General features: G+C 43.2%; 1 long non-coding RNA gene across 2 annotated transcripts in view; it reads right to left on the bottom strand.

Annotated features, from left to right (window-relative positions):
- LOC113987520 overlaps positions 1 to 14,726 on the bottom strand; it is a 28,881-nt gene extending 14,155 nt beyond the window's left edge. For both annotated transcript variants that reach the window (XR_005564187.1, XR_003540573.2), the window contains exon 1: positions 14,589 to 14,726. This is a non-coding gene — a long non-coding RNA (uncharacterized LOC113987520). The remainder of the gene's footprint in view (positions 1 to 14,588) is intronic.
- Positions 14,727 to 15,751: the final 1,025 nt, after the last annotated feature.

Here is a 15,751-nt window from a genome sequence, read left to right as displayed (position 1 = left end):
TGATGGAAGAATCAACCACAAGCCTGGATAAATGTTTCCAATGGTTAATTACCTCTGTAGTTAAAAAACATTCCTTACTTCTAGTCTGAATTTGCCCAGCTACCATTTTCATCCACTGGATCTCCTTATATCATCAGTTATGTTAAAGAATTAATTTTTTTTTTCTCTTGTCCATGTAGGCATTCACAGGTGGGATTTAACTTACTCAGCTTTAGCTGTTAAGTCCTCACTCTATAATCTAAATTAATTCAGTAGGTCCCTTTGCACTCAATGCAGAGAGCCAGCCAGTCCTCAACCATGCTCCTTGCTGCTACCAGACATCTACTTTATGTGACGTAGCTGGGCATTGATTCACCTTCTCTCTGCTTCTGTTTAACATTGTATGTGGCCCCAGTGCACAGATGACTCTTAGTGTGACTCTGCCATGTTTGGCCATACACAGAACAGAGCTTTTGTAGAGGTGATGTCCCTGATGGGGCATTTACACCTCCAGGTTCTTGTCTAGCCTCCTTGAAATCCCAGATATATTTGCTGGAGACCTGATTCCTGTCGCCTGTCCACTCAACATTTCATAGAATCACAATTAGCTTTCTGGGCTGCAAGTGCACATTGCCAGCCCATGTCCATCCTCTCATCCACCAGCACCCCAGGTCAGGGATGCTCTCGATCATCCCCCAGCCTGTATTGATATCATGAGTTACCCCGACCCAGGTGCAACACCTTGTACTTGGCCTTGTTGAACCTCATGATGTTCCCATGAGGCCACTTCTCGAGCTTGTCCAGGTCCCTCTGGATGGCATCCCATCCTTCAGGTGTGTCAACTGCACCACTCAGCTTGGTGTCATCTGCAAATTTGCTGAGGGCACACTTAGTGCCTTCATCTGTGTCATTAATGAAGATACTAAATATCATTGGTACTAATACAGACCCTTGAGGGAGACCATTTGTCACTGATATCCATTGAGACTCAGAGCCATTGACCACTACCCTATGGATGTGACCGTCCAACCACTTTCTTACTCGTTCTGACAGTCCATTCATCAAGTCTCTCTCTCTCCAATTTAGAGAGAAGGATGTTGTGGGGGACCAAGTAAAAGGCTTTACAGAGATCCACATAAATGGCATCTGTAACCCTTCCTTGTCCCTGATATAGTCACTCCATCATAGAAAGCAATTAGGTTGGTCAAGCAGGACTTACCTTTGGTGAAACCATGCTGGCTGTCCTGAATCACCTCCCTGTCCTCCATGTACCTTAGTACAGCTTCTAGGACAATCTGTTCCATGATCTTCCCAGGCACAGAGGTGAGGCTGAGAGGTCATTAGTCCCCAGCATCCTCCTTTCTACCCTTTTTAAAGATGGGTATGTTTCCCCTTTACCAGTCACCTGGTACTTCACCTGATTGCCATGACTATTCAAATATCATGGAAAGTGGCTTGACAATTATATCAGCAAATTCCCTGAGGACTCTCAGATGCATCGCACCAGGTCCCATAGACTTATGTACCTTCAGGTTCTGCAGGTGGTCATGAACCTGATCTTTACTAATAGAGTGACTTTGCTCCCCCCAATCCCCATCCTGCTGTCCATCCACTTGAGGGGTGTGGGAAGAGAAGTTGCATTGAAGACTGAGGCAAAAGAATTGCTGACTACCTCAGCCTTCTCCTCATCCATTGTTATCAGTTTTCAAGTATTGTTTATCATGGAGAGTACACCTTCTTCGACCTTCCTTTTCTGGTTAACATACCTGTAGAAGCCCTTTCTGTTATTCTTTGCTGGGTTCAGTTCCAGCTTTGCCTTGCCCTTCCTCACCCCATCGCTATACAACCATACTTCATCTCTAAACTCTTCCCATCCCACTCTGGCCAGCTTAGCATCCAAACCATCTCCACAGCCTGCCTCTCTCCTTACAGAGAAAGTAGGATGTTTTCTACACTTGTCCACTTCCATCTTACGATTTCTTTCTGAGCTGAGGGGGAAAGAGTGGTGTCATTCCTTGATTCCATTAACAGGAATCACACTAGTTTAATATCACCCTTTCAGATTCAGAGCAATTGCACTGAATCTGGTCACTAAGACAGGGAATATCTACAATAAGAATCTGAATGATTCTGGAACTTATAAGTGTGTTGAGCTCAGAGTAGCATATTTAAGAGCTGAAAACAATGAATGGAATAGTGATACTACAGTGAGAAGAAATAACTCAGTAATGAAAACTTGAAAGTTTCTACCACCTACATTCTTTGATCGATGTGAACCATTTGTGCTTTTAGCGTCCGAGATACAGCAGACACTGGAGCAAAAAAATTCTTTATGTAGGGAAGAATCTCCAGCCGAGGAACATTGAAAAATGTTAGCTGAGGTTTGAGTCCCTGTGAGTAAACAGACTGGGATCTCAAAAACAGTGGAGCGGTAACATCACGCTTCATCCAGTGGTTAATGGCGAGAAATTCCACTGTAGTGGCAATGTAGCCCTTGAGACCACACTGGAAACATGCTATTGTTTACAGAGAAATTCACCCTGAATCAGTGAGTGTGCCTGTGTTTACGTGTGTGTGATCACAGGCATAACCCATCATAGATATCACACCAGCAGTACTTTCACCACTGCTCATAGAAGCATAGATGTGCCAAAAGCTGTGATCCAGAGGGAACACGTCAAAGGCTGAGTGAGAACAGTTAATCCTTCATGTTTATCCCATCTTTTCCACTGTAATTGCCTGCAATAATGCTGCCTGTCACCAGCTGTGGTAGGGTATGTAGGCAAGAATGGAATCGGGGGATCTTAGATCACCACAACTCCCTCCATGAAAGCTATTGCACTGTGATGGTAACATCCTGTGGTGAACACCAGCACAGCCTGGATTTGGATTGCAGTCAGATGCCATGTTCAGATGGCATAATTTCTAGCAAATCTCCATTCCTGTCCCTCAAAGCAGTGTCTTAGTCTCTTCTCCAATGCCCACAGTGCAGCATCTTTCTGAATGTCATCATAGTTTGGTGGCAGTTCCCTGATGGGGTTAAAATAGATCTCCCAGACTACTCTGATGTATAAGACCACAAAGTCTAACAAAACTGGGATTTAGAAAGATTTTTGGGGAAAAGCTGAATATGACCTAAACTTGTACTAGGTCTTCACAGTTTGATACTGAAAGGTATCAAAGTACTGAAAGGTACTGAGAGGATTTCCTTCTTTACCACAGAGATCTGAATTATGGACCTATGCCCACCTCACAAGAGTATTTATGCTTCATATTTATCCATAACAGCTTCATAGCTTACAAATATTTGCATATGAGGGAGCTAGAATAGAATTATTTACAAAGATTTGTAAATAATTTAGGAAGATAACTCCCATTCATTTAATGTAATTCTCTAGGAAGCATTCAAAAAAATCCCAGTCACAGTTTTAAGAAGAAATTTCTTTCTGTGCCAAAAAACCTTTACATAGCTACTGCCAATACTACTGTGTAAATAACAACACTGTAAGATTTCAAAATCACGTTTATAAGCAGGAACCACTATCCAGTGATTTACCAGCACTGTTGTAATGGTTAATTTTCCTGGAAAAGTACATTATTGCAACAATTTCTCTCCCTTTTTTTTTTTTTTTTTTTTTTTTTTTTTTTTGTGACCACAGTGTTTGTTTCATTATCTGTTTGTTTTTAGTGCTGGATCTTAGTTTGGCACAGAGATCTTGGTATCTAAATAGGGTTTTGAAAACCATCAGCATTTTGAAATATACACAAATTGCCAAGTACAATTGTACTTTTTAGCATCAAGGAGCAATCCTCCCTCTCAAACAGCAGTGTTTTTAAGTGATGTTTCAACTTCTGCGGCTGCAGTCCACTCTTTTATAACGTGGGAAATGCCCTGCCTCTGAACTGTGTAAGTGATACGTCACATTGTCCACAAGTCTGTTTTTTAACAGAAAGGAGTAAACACCTCCGGAGGCCTGAGGATGTGTTTTTAAACTGTGTCTGGTACTTGCAAAGATTGAGATAATGATAGCTGATAAGTCAGGAGAGAGAAAACACCAGGTCACGAAAGAGTTGCTGAGGACAGGGCAAGAGGAGCAACTTGAAGCAATAGCATAAAATGAAGCAAAGGAAAATTACAGCTTAATTGCCCAGAAGCTCCTAGACTGCCAGCTAAGCCTTCTGGGGGAGACAGTGTGAGTCCCAGAGGATAAGCAGTAAACACAGGCCTGGACAAAGCACTGAAAAATGTGCTGCCTGCCAGCAACCCTCCTGGTAGATGATGGAAATAGGAAGGGTGGCCTAAAATGTCTCAAAAGTAATTTGTGAAACATCTCTTGAGGCGGATAGGGAGCTGGAAGTGGTGACCAGTCCCTTCACCTCTTCTTGTTTCTATAGCCTTCTCACAATTTCCTGTCCCTCCTCCTGCTCACTTCCCCGCTTCCTTCCTACTCTCCCCTCTAAGGGCCCTCTTAAGCAGCTCTCTAAATTGTTGTAACTCTCTCCAAGAAATTTGATAGCATGGTGACAGTATGGGTTATCACAGTACACAGGAGGTATCAAGGTCACTCATATCATCATCACTGAATGATACTTGCTGTCACAGCCCTTCATCACCTGCAGCTTGTAAGGTGGCCACAGCTCATCTTAAGGTCTTCCTGATAGAAAATGGGTATGAATGTTTGAAACAGGGCCTTGCCATCATGGGATGGATGAGACATATGGGTGCAGCAGGCTCATATCCTCCTCACTGCATGCCTGTGGATCTATGCTCATGGACAAGTGGGCTGAAGTTTTCAGTGTTGTGATGGATGTTTTCAGACATCCATCAGAAGGTTGGTCTCACATGACGTGGACACCTGGGGAGCTTGGAATGAGGAAAGATGCAGGACAAACATCCTCCTTTTCCATAAAGGACAAGGAAGGCACAGAGAGAAGCATTTTGAGTAATGTCAAAATTTTCTCACCCAAAAGCGATCTCTTTGGGTCAAATTCCTCTGAACCAATTAAAACATCTACATCTAGGCATCCTGAGTACCTCTACATCATCAGGAACAATAAGCACACCTGAAGGTGGACTTCTCATCTGTAGGCAGACATTTCAAATGCACTGTATATTCCTTTGCATTGACTCAACGGAGATCCAAGAGTGGATTAGCTCAGATGTAAATAGTTGTGTTGTAGACATACAGTGGCAGGTGATATGGATTCTGTCTTTATGCCTTGACATGCCCTGCTTTCCCCCTTCAGCAGGACTGTAGGCAGCAAAGCTTCACACTGCTCCTGCTTCTGAGGTTTAAATTCCCTTTGTCTTTCAATCCATTTTTTATTTATGCTGGACTTTTTGTCTTCTTCCTTGCCACTCCCTATAGGCAGAGCATTCCTTCAGTTGAGGTTTGACAAATATCCTTATTCTTAAAACAGTGCAGAGCACACTTGCTCTGTGGAATACTGCAACTGCAGCAGACCCATCCTGAACATGGTTTGCTCAGCCCTGCAGTGCACTGCTGGCACTGCCAAGGGGGAATCTCCTCTCACTCCTACTTCACCAGTTTCTGATTTCAAGGATATGCTGGATTCCACAGACAATATAACAAGTTTGCCTCTCTAAAATTTGGAAGGTCAAGTCATTTCCCTGTACAGACTGTAAGATAGGAGAAAAGCGAAAGGAGACATGAGAACTGTTTTGCGACTGTCATTGGATAAATGACTTTGCTAGAATGGGGAAATGAACTGCTCTCTGTGGACATTGAAGATTGGATGAGAAGCAATGTACTAAAATTACAGCAAAGGTTAGTTGTTAGGAAAAGAATGGTTCCCTGGGGACACAGTTGGAAGATAGGGTCTCACAATCTGTTTCCAACTCCCAGTCCAGGAACCACTGCAAGCCACAGCTCTTCTCATCTTTTTCCTGTTTCCTCAGCCTCATGCAAATTCATAGGTAGATTCAAATGCTCTGCCAGGCCCTGATATGCCTCCTGACCAAAGCTGAGCCTCCAAAGCAAATGATATTTTCGCTGTCTCTAATGTCTTCTTGCAGTCTACCCCAAACTCCACATGGTAGTAACTAAGTGGTAGCAGTAACAAAGCCAGGTGGACTATGTCATTTTTATCTCCATGGACTTCCAATACAGCCATATGGGTATATATAGTCTAACCTTGGCACCACACAACACTGTTGTCAGGTCTCAGATATCCTCTGTGTCCCTGTCCTTTCCCAATGAAGATTTAATGAGTATTTTTTCTGTGACAATAAGAATTTGATAACAAGAAGAAAAGAAATCTTTTCCATTCCCATTTTCCTCAGAGACCTCCAAGACTTGTTACATGTCTATCCTGTCTGAGGGGCAGACACATGAGAGACATCTCACACTTCTGGTTTCTCCCAGTCACCAAGACCAGGAGAACATTTTGAACATGTCCTACCTCATGGAAACAGCTTTGCTGAGTCACATCCTTGTGATGAGCAGGGATTTGCCTAGGGGAGACACCTGGAAATATGAGCTCAGAAATACACAAAGACACTGACCCAGCAAGCATGCTTTAGCAGAGTCTACACTTGCTCTGACACCCTGTTACTCTGTCAGATGGTCATTATAAAGCATCTTACTCTTGAGGTAGGTACCCAGCTGCTCACCTTCATCCTGCTGTGAGGTCCAGTCTGGCCTGTCCATTTCTACAACCTAAGGGATAAGATCCTGGCACTCTTCCAGAGGGCTATCCCTTTTGGAGGCAAACTGTGCTGCTCGTGTGTGTGTAATGATGTGTGTTGTCCCTCACATGATGTCAGTGAGTGGCTGGACAGGGAGTCAGATTGCCATATGCCATATCTGTCTCTGTGGTGCTGTGATGGTTTGTGTAGCCCAACCTGCACAGACTGCACCAAGCCATGCCACTGCTTCCTGAGGCTCGCAAGGTGATATGGAAGTACAACTGTATGTGTTGCCCTGCTGCAGTAACCACACTACAAAGAGGAAACCACTGTCCTGAGGGGAAAAAAAAAGTCTCAGGATTGGCTGGAACAAAGGGGAGAGAGGCATTCCCTAGGCTAGACCGATAACTTGTCCTTGTGCATTTGGGCATAGACATCATGAGCCAAGCTCATCCACATAAAACAATTCACACAACCTGTTTAGTGACTGTAAAGATCCCAGGAACTCACTCCTTCACATCACATCTTCTTAGGTATCATGTCCTGCCCAGAGGTCTCAAGTTAGGCAAGTAGAAATGGGATTTGTTTCTATCATGAGCAGAGTCAAGCCCAGCTTAGCCCAAACTCATGGACCTGGGCAGGTTCAAGAACTGCTGCAACCCTCCCATCAGTCCTGCCAGGACTGGCAGCAGAAAGCCCTCTGAGAAGGGGGTGTGAAGCAGCCTCAGGAGAGACAGAAGGAGAGGGGGACTATCAAGGGGGTTGGGCAAGCCAGGCAAGTCGGGTGAGGTGCTGAATGAATGCATGCGTCATTCCCTGAGCAACTACAAGACAACTCCCCATGTGGCTGCCTTTTCTAGGCAGCAGCGTGTGCCTGCACACGCTGTATGTGAGTTGCTGCTGGGAATGAATCCCTTCTCAGGAACTAGCAGATGAGTCAGGGTTGACTCAGGTCTTCACAGTCTTCCTTACTCAAGTGGTACTGGGTAGAGGAGCAAAATATGAAGCCTGTTTGTATTTTTTCTTTGTGATTGCTAATTTTGCTAAACACTGTAAAATACACACAAGGGCATTTTTTCTGGACAGACTTTCCTGCTGCATGCACACATTGAGCTGTAAATCCTGTCTTTCATACAAAAAACCATCTTTGTTTATAAGTGTCCCATTAGGCCAGAGCATGCTTCACTATTTGTGGGGAGACCATTCTGTCCACATGTTGAGGTATCTTGGAAGCAGCATGTAGCTCTTTGAGGACCTATTATTAATTTGAATTTATTGAGTGCTGACAGACAAGCATGGTGCTTTATGGTCACATAAGGGAACCCTTGTGGCTGCAACATTTCAAGAGAAAACTCCCATGAAAAGGTGGAAGCCCCCTTGGCTTAAGGAGGCTGAAAGACACAGTTTTTGTTTTTGAAATTATGGCCTCAGGGGCACTCTGCAACAAAGTATGATAAACAACAATGGGAGTAAGCAGGGACTTTGTCCTCTGCAATCAGCTACATAACATTTGCTACACTGATTCTGGTCTGCCTGAGCTATATCCAAGGAATGCAAAGATGCTGGGTACATAGAAGTAAAATATGGACTGTTTTCATCTGTGTAACCATGAGAAGACTTTATCTTCTCATTCTAAAGCCCGTCTGTGGGTTTCAGGTTTTCTCTGGTCTTCTGCATTGTGCTCTCCCATCACCCTGTCCTGCAAAAGGGAATGACTCCTCTTGGGAGTCTGTGGTTGCTAAAGAAGGTATAGTAATAGAGGAAAAACATATTCCCAAACTATTTTATTTTAAATGATATTTCTGTCACTATGTTTCAGCAATGATGAATCACAATTCAATTGATACTGATAATTGATCATAAAATTCTGGGTCTGGGCTTGACAGTAGTAAACCAGAGTAGTAAACCATGCAAACTCATATGTAGAGAGTTTTTCCTCTGTAAAATAAAACTGACTGCTCTACGTGAGCAGATATGTTTGGGTTTCCTGGCTGTCTGTTTGTGAGACATTTTTGGTAGCTTCACAAAGTAAAATCTCACCGAACTCTTTACCTCATGAAAACAGCCTCAAGATACTTGCAATACTTAAACTGTCATAAAGGCAAAGAGCAAACAGGTTCCCTTCTTGCTGTAGATGGAAGGAGAGGTGAGTCCCAAAAGGGCCCCCACACATATTCTTTTTAAAACTAGTGACGCAGTGACACACGCAATGGAATCCGGGAAACTATCCTGCTCCTGAAACCTGGTGTGTGATGGTGACAGTGATACTGATTAAAAGAAGAATCTGTTATGTTTGGGGAGGTGATAAGGAAAACTACTGTTTTTTAATTTCCCCTCCCACAGGTTAGATTACACTATAAAGAAAGAATTTACCCAAAGGCAGATAATGCTTAAACCATTTAGAAATAATTAATAGACATTAGAGTCATTGCATACTACAGAAAAATGTGTCCTGAAAGGTTACACAATAACTTTCTTTGTTAGAATAAAGGATGTTTGTTTAGGCTTAGTTGGTGCTTCCGACTACTTAATTACCCAGAAATAAGGTAGCTGTGCTCTTAAGCAAGTCAGAAATGCACACTGGGCAACACAGGCCACATAGTTTTCAGAAAAACATTCAGATATGTTGGCAGATTAGTTTTACAGGTGGAACCAGTGAGTCTGTCTGCTTCTTTAGATGTCTTTCTTTTGTATTTTCTAAAAAATCAATATTGCATTGTATTTCATCTGTAGAATCCATTCCTTCCTTTTGTAACATCATGTACTAAAGTAGCACCTTAGAGACAGCTGTTGCCTCTGCTTGGAATCCACCAGGAGCATCCTTCTGGCCATGGCCAGCCACAGGACCTCCCTTATTACTCATGGGTAAGCACCATTCCTCTTTGGGACAGTGGGAGGAGGAGGAAGGAATGGATTATCTCCAAACACCAAGTGCCCAAGGCAGTCCCATAAAACACAAAAAAACATAGAATCATGAAATCATTAAGGTTGAAAAATACCTCCAGTATCATTGACTTCAAGCATTAACTCAACACCATCATGTTCACCACTAAACCTTATCATCAAGTTCCACATCCATACACTTTCTGAACACTTGCAGGGAAGGCGATTCCACCACTTCTCTGCACAGCTTATTCCAATGCCTGACCACCTTTTCAGTGAAGAACTTTTTCCTACTATCCAATCTAAACCTCCTCTGATGCAACTTGAGGTCATTTCCTCTCCTCCTGTCACTTGTTACTTGGGAGAAGAGACCAACTCCCACCTTGCTGCAACCTCCTTGCTGGTACTTGTAGAGAGTGATACCGTCCCCTCTGAACTTCCTTTTCTTCAGGCTAAACGCCCTCAGCTCCCTCAGCTAATCCTCATAAGACTTGTACTGTAGAAGCTTCATCAGCTGTGCTGCCCTCCTCTGGACTCACTCCAGCACCTCAATGTCTTCCTTTTAGTGAGGGGCCCAAAACTGAACACAGGATTTGAGGTGCAGCCTCACCAATGCCAGGTACAGGGGGAGAGTCCCATCTCCTCAAGCTCATTTTGACTGTCCATTCTCCCAGGGCATGGGAAGTGCTGCTGCCTGGCTGCTGGAAACCCTTGCACCCCAGGGACAGTGCAGCTGGCAGAAAGAGAAGCTAAACAAGTCCCAGCTCCTTTGCTTGTTAAACAGTACTGTGGAGGAGGAAGGGGATACATCCACTCCTGAGGTTTTGCAGGGGAGGTTGGGAAACATCCTTTTTTCCCCTTAGATTCCTTGCAGATGCAATCGTAAGGCCCAGCCATGTCCCACACTGGCAGCACAGCACAGCACAACTCTTTCTGTCAGTGCTGCTTCCTACCTCATGCTGCTTACAGCTGTGGCACACAAGTCTTGGTTTGGCTTGAAATGGGAAAGGTCTGTCCCACTGAGCTGGGATGTAAACAGGAGCTTAGCTTTACAGCAGCTGGAAACCAATTTTCTGGATTTGCTCCTGTTGTTTGCCAAATACTTTCTATTCACGGGAAGACGATGAAAAACATTTAGATGAGATTGTGGCTGTCTAGTTCCTAGCAAGCTGTTATTATTAGGGAGGGGAGGAAAACCCAAACCCCAAAAACCTGGACAAGTTACAAACCTTCTCTATAGCTTAAATAGAGGCTTGGTCTAGTTCCTCCAATTGACTGGAGCTGCTTTTGCCATTTCCCAGGCAGTGACTTAAATGCATGTAACTTCTTTAACTGCTATGCCTGTTATTGTGCTGCATTCCTTTGGCCAAACTACCCGAGTTTGACATTACAAACCAGGACATTGAAGATAGAGAATGAAAAAGGCAATAAATACCCTGCTAATCTCTCCAGCAACACAGAAGCAATAGCAGCAACGTTTTGCTTCAGGAATCTGTCCCCAACCTCTTTCTCTAACACAAAGGTACTGAATGTATGGCAGCAACTGCTGGGTTTCTCAGAGAGAGAGAGGCCCTTGTCAGCAAAATGTAAGAGGAATGACAGGACAACTGTCCTGTTAAAAAACAAGCAGACAACAGATTGACTAGGGGATACTGTAAATGCACAGAAATGGACCAGGAGAAGTTCATTCAAAGCATTTCCTTCTCCTTTCTCTAATAAGACTTCCATTTGCATGAAGTAGTATCTCGAGCCATTGGGGTCAACGTATATTTGCAGGAGATTCTTGAGCCCAAATGACCCAATCCCCATGTTTGGGATGGAAAAAAACTTAACACCTCTCCACCACCTCAAAAAAAAACCCAAACCAAAGCAAACCAAAGAAAAAAAGAACAAACAAACAAACAAAAAACCCAAACCCCAAAACCAAACCAAACCAACCAACCAACCAACCAAAAAAAAACCCAGAAAAAATAGTGATGTCCCCTGTGGCAGCAATAGGGATATGAGAAACACCATTACAGTTTTTGGATGCAGGTTGAGTGTATAAAGCTTTAGCTGTTTCTACTCAACCATCCTGGCACTGAGGGCTCTGTGGCAGGAGAGTAGATGTGCTTCAGCTGGGACACTCCAGAGTCAGGGCAGGTGGATGTCCCATGATTCACTCATTGGGTGGGTAGACAGCGAGACAAAGGCAGAGACAACAGGGGATCCTGCAGGGATTAGTTGATCATATAAAGAAATCACATGCTTTGGTCTCTTTTCCAGGATGTGTTCAGTGCTGTTATTGAAGAAGAACATGGAAGCCAAGTATAATGGAAATTTACAGTTATTGCAGTGACACTCATAGATCTACTTTGACTCAAAGCTGAACATATACACAAGCGGTTAATCAGACACATTTCCTGTCCTGAAGAAGTTTTGGCCCAATGCACATATCAGGACAAGGATGGGAAGAAAACTGAAGGCCAGGCAAGCCTTGTGGACACCCAGCCCATGGAGGCAGTACAGTCAGGGGAGAAAGGAGCCCTGCTGCTCTCCTCGCACTGGTGTACAGCTACAGCCAACACTGCTTCCTTGGGAAAATTCCATGGTTGAAGTAATATCTGATCTCTGAACTCCTCTGAAGCAGATGGTCAGTCTGGAGTCACAATTTCACGGACTTCTGTCCAGGTAGTTTTAGTTACCTCTTTACTAGGAAAAATGGGTGGAGGTAAACACCTTAATTGAGGCACTTCTATCAAGTCAAAATTACGCATCTATAGACCACCAAGTCACCTATTGCTGCTGCATGCAAGCAATACAAGTGCCTTGAGCCTTACAGGGCCTCTTCAATGTAGTGATTGTTTAGCAGCCCCAAATTACACTGTGGGAAGTGAAGGACCAGATAGGAAAGTGAAACATTTTAAAAGCCATTTTAAGCAAAGCAGATTCTCTATAAATCCATTCTGCACTCTGGGTTAGTTCCCCAGGCCTTTGGTGTGATACTACTGTCTCTTCCTACATGCCTTTTTCAGCGCAGGGCAAAAGCAAGCTTTTCCCTCTTGATCTCTGCTGTTAAGCTCAGTAGAGATTAGGGACCACAACTCTTGCTTATGCAGGTGCAAGCCAGTGCAGTCACAGGGAAGTGACTTGGGTCTTGGCAGTGCTATGATTTGCTCCACTGTGCAAATGGGATCCCAGTGCACAGCAGGCTTCCCACTCCTTATTCAGTTAGTGGTTTGTCCTGAACTGACCTGGATATAGCAAGTGAGAAAAATACCGGAAGAAACCTCATTTAATCCTTGATTCTCTTTTAACTACTAACCAAACCACCTCTGTACAAGCATGATACATTGAGAGGATGTGGACAAATATATCTGTGCTGAGGAGTGGCAGAGGCTGCAGTCCGCATTTAGAAATGCTGAGCGGTGTGTTTTTCTAAGCTGGCTAATTAGTATGGGCTTGAAACTAACGGCTGCGTTTAACTGACAAGGCAATATGCCCTTCACTCATCCCTTGAGATGTCAGGAGAATTATTTCTTTTGAAAACATGCCTATTAACTCGTTCGTCTCTATCCGCTTTGATCTTTTCAATATAATACTTTCCCTCTGCATTTCGTTTCTCCCTATGGAGGAAACCATGAAAGCAAATCATACTGATTTGCAAACAGCTCCTCCTCCCTTGCCTACTGGGTTGCTTGGCTGGGTCTTCTGTGCCAGTGGCCCTGGTCTCACACGAGGAGCTGGGGAAAAGACAACACTATGATCACAAAGTGTTAGCACTTGTGCAACCTCAAAAAGATGCTGTTAAAAGATCTGAACTGCTGTTAACAGATGTCTGAACTGCTGCAGATGCCTCTGTCCTTCTCCAGGGCAGCGAGGAGATCAGGAAGAGACAATGATTCAGCAAGTCACAATTTCCCTCCCAGGTTGTTCCACTGAGATCTGGATTAAAACAAAAATTGATGACCTGGCTTTTAAATGGAAAGGAGGATAGGGTTTTCTGACAAATTTCATTATGATCCAAGTACCATGCAACCCTACTGCAGTATAGACCCATACACCAAGATACTTGTTAATACCTGGTGAAAACAGGGCAGAATCTAAAAGTAAATAGTAGGAATAAGAAAAATGGAATACAGCAATAAATATGTACTGACATTTAGGGCCAAATCTTGCCCTCAATTTGAAGGGTTCTGTATAACAGTAGGAAATGCATGCGGATATCTGCAATTGGATACACTGTTCATTATATTCAAGAATTGAGAAGTTAATTGCCAAATTGGCAAATGCTGCACTTCTCAGTCTCAGTCCCAGTGGTGAATCTGGCTTTGCATAGGAGTCATGGGAGATTTTCAGTGCTTGGGTTGCCCTTGAGATACGAGGCATCATCTTGCTAGGTAAATGTTTATCTTTTGCATTTCCAGAAATATGCTTGGAGAGACTTTCTTCCCTCCCACAAGGGTCTATTTGGCACTTCAAGAGACTTACTAGCTTTGCATTTCCAAATAGGGATGCCTCTATTTTGGCTACCACATAGGGGGAATGGGCTAACAGTAGCTGTATTCCAGGAGCGCTGAGCACTTCTCCACATTATTTACAGTAACTACAAGATGCAGATATTTAGGACTTCATAAGGTCAAGCCACAAGGTCTTAAAACACTGCAGCATGGAATTATAGTCCTATTTTGAGCCACCAACATTTTTGTTAATTTTTTTTCAAGCTAGCCATTGCCTGCAGTATCATACCAAATTAAAAAAAAAAAAAAGAAGCAGAAAATGCGTAATGGAGTAAAAGAGGTTTGGCTGTGAATAACATTGCTATACATTGTGCACCAAAAGGAGATGACTTCAGGGACAAATGACCCTTGTGACAGACTTCCCCAAATCACAGGATGTCAATTTGTTTTTTGAAGGCATCTACTATGTATTGCAAAGGACTGATGTGAAAAAGTGCATGCTGTCCCTAGACTAAATAAGTGTTGCTTTGTTTTCAACCTAGAAAAGACAGAAAGAAAGATGGAAAGAAAGGGAGGGAGAGAGAAAGCATGTCACAGATGAAAGCATATTCTCAAAGGTCATGCCAGAGTGTCCTTACCTCAGCAAATGCTCTGGATGAACTTCATAATGAAATAATCCTGCTGTCTGATACTGCCTGAGAAATAAACGGTGTTCTTTTAAAGTTCTTGCCCATTTCACAGCACTTCCCTCTGACACTGTAATAAAGTAGGTTGCAGCAAGTATCCTGCATGCCATGCCTCCAAATGTACCAGTTAATTACTGAGTCCTTTAAACCTACTAACAAGACAAGCCTTGTTCTTTCAACCTATTGCTTTTTGCCAAAAAAAAAAAAAGAAAAAAAAAGAAAAAAAGTCTGTTGGGCAAATAGATCTTTCCAGAGAAAACAGATTTGTTTCCAAATCAGTCAACTGTGCTGAACTGGAAAGGAAGAAATGTTATTTTTTCCAGGATGAAAGCAAAACAAGATCTCTCCCTGTTTACCCTGTCTCACCCATTTCTAAAGAAGGTCAGTTGAATTCCTTCATTCCTTTTCCTGCTGTCTTATTTATCCTGAAGTCCTCTAGTCTTTTTCAATTTCACTGGCAAAGCCCAGCCCAGTTGGTCCAACATAGGAGTGCACTATGCTATGCTCTTCCCTGCCATGTGAAGATGCTGAATAGAGCTGGGTGAACTGTAAACATCCAGACATTCTCCTTTCTTACTTGCTTTCCCATGCTTCTGAATAAAAACATAAATCTCAAGCACTTATTGTTGATTTAGTTTCCTTTTAGCATCTTATTCATTACAGATGCTCTGAAGACTGTAAAAACAATCACAAATTCAGACTGCACCACCCCTATCTGTTGTGCCATGCTGAAATACAAACCCCTGTACCACAAGCATCTTTTAATACTGATACCTGGGACTGAGTTTGAAAGGAAGGAATGGCAGTAGAAATAAAAGGCAATATAGTAAGCAGGAGAAAAGAGCTTTTCTACCCTCACAACAGGTAACTTTTGATCTTTAACTCAGAAGGAGCCTAGGGCAACTCCTGAAGGGTGACTACACTTGAACTACAGTCAGTAGAGGCCATCATGTTTGCTTATATCAGCCCAGCTAGCACGCAAGGTGTGTTTTGCATGCCATAGAGTCAAATGCATAAGTAGATGTACATTTCTTTAATAGCCGTGGACTGTAAGAGAGGATCATTAGATCAGTTAGTTTGATCTACTAGATGGCACCTTAACAAAAGAAAAGTGC

Source organism: Pipra filicauda, unplaced genomic scaffold, assembly GCF_003945595.2.
Source record: "Pipra filicauda isolate LSUMZ 115617 unplaced genomic scaffold, ASM394559v2 scaffold28_size6257848_pilon, whole genome shotgun sequence".
Taxonomy (NCBI): Eukaryota; Metazoa; Chordata; class Aves; order Passeriformes; family Pipridae; genus Pipra; species Pipra filicauda.
This window is presented reverse-complemented; position numbering and strand designations above follow the sequence as displayed.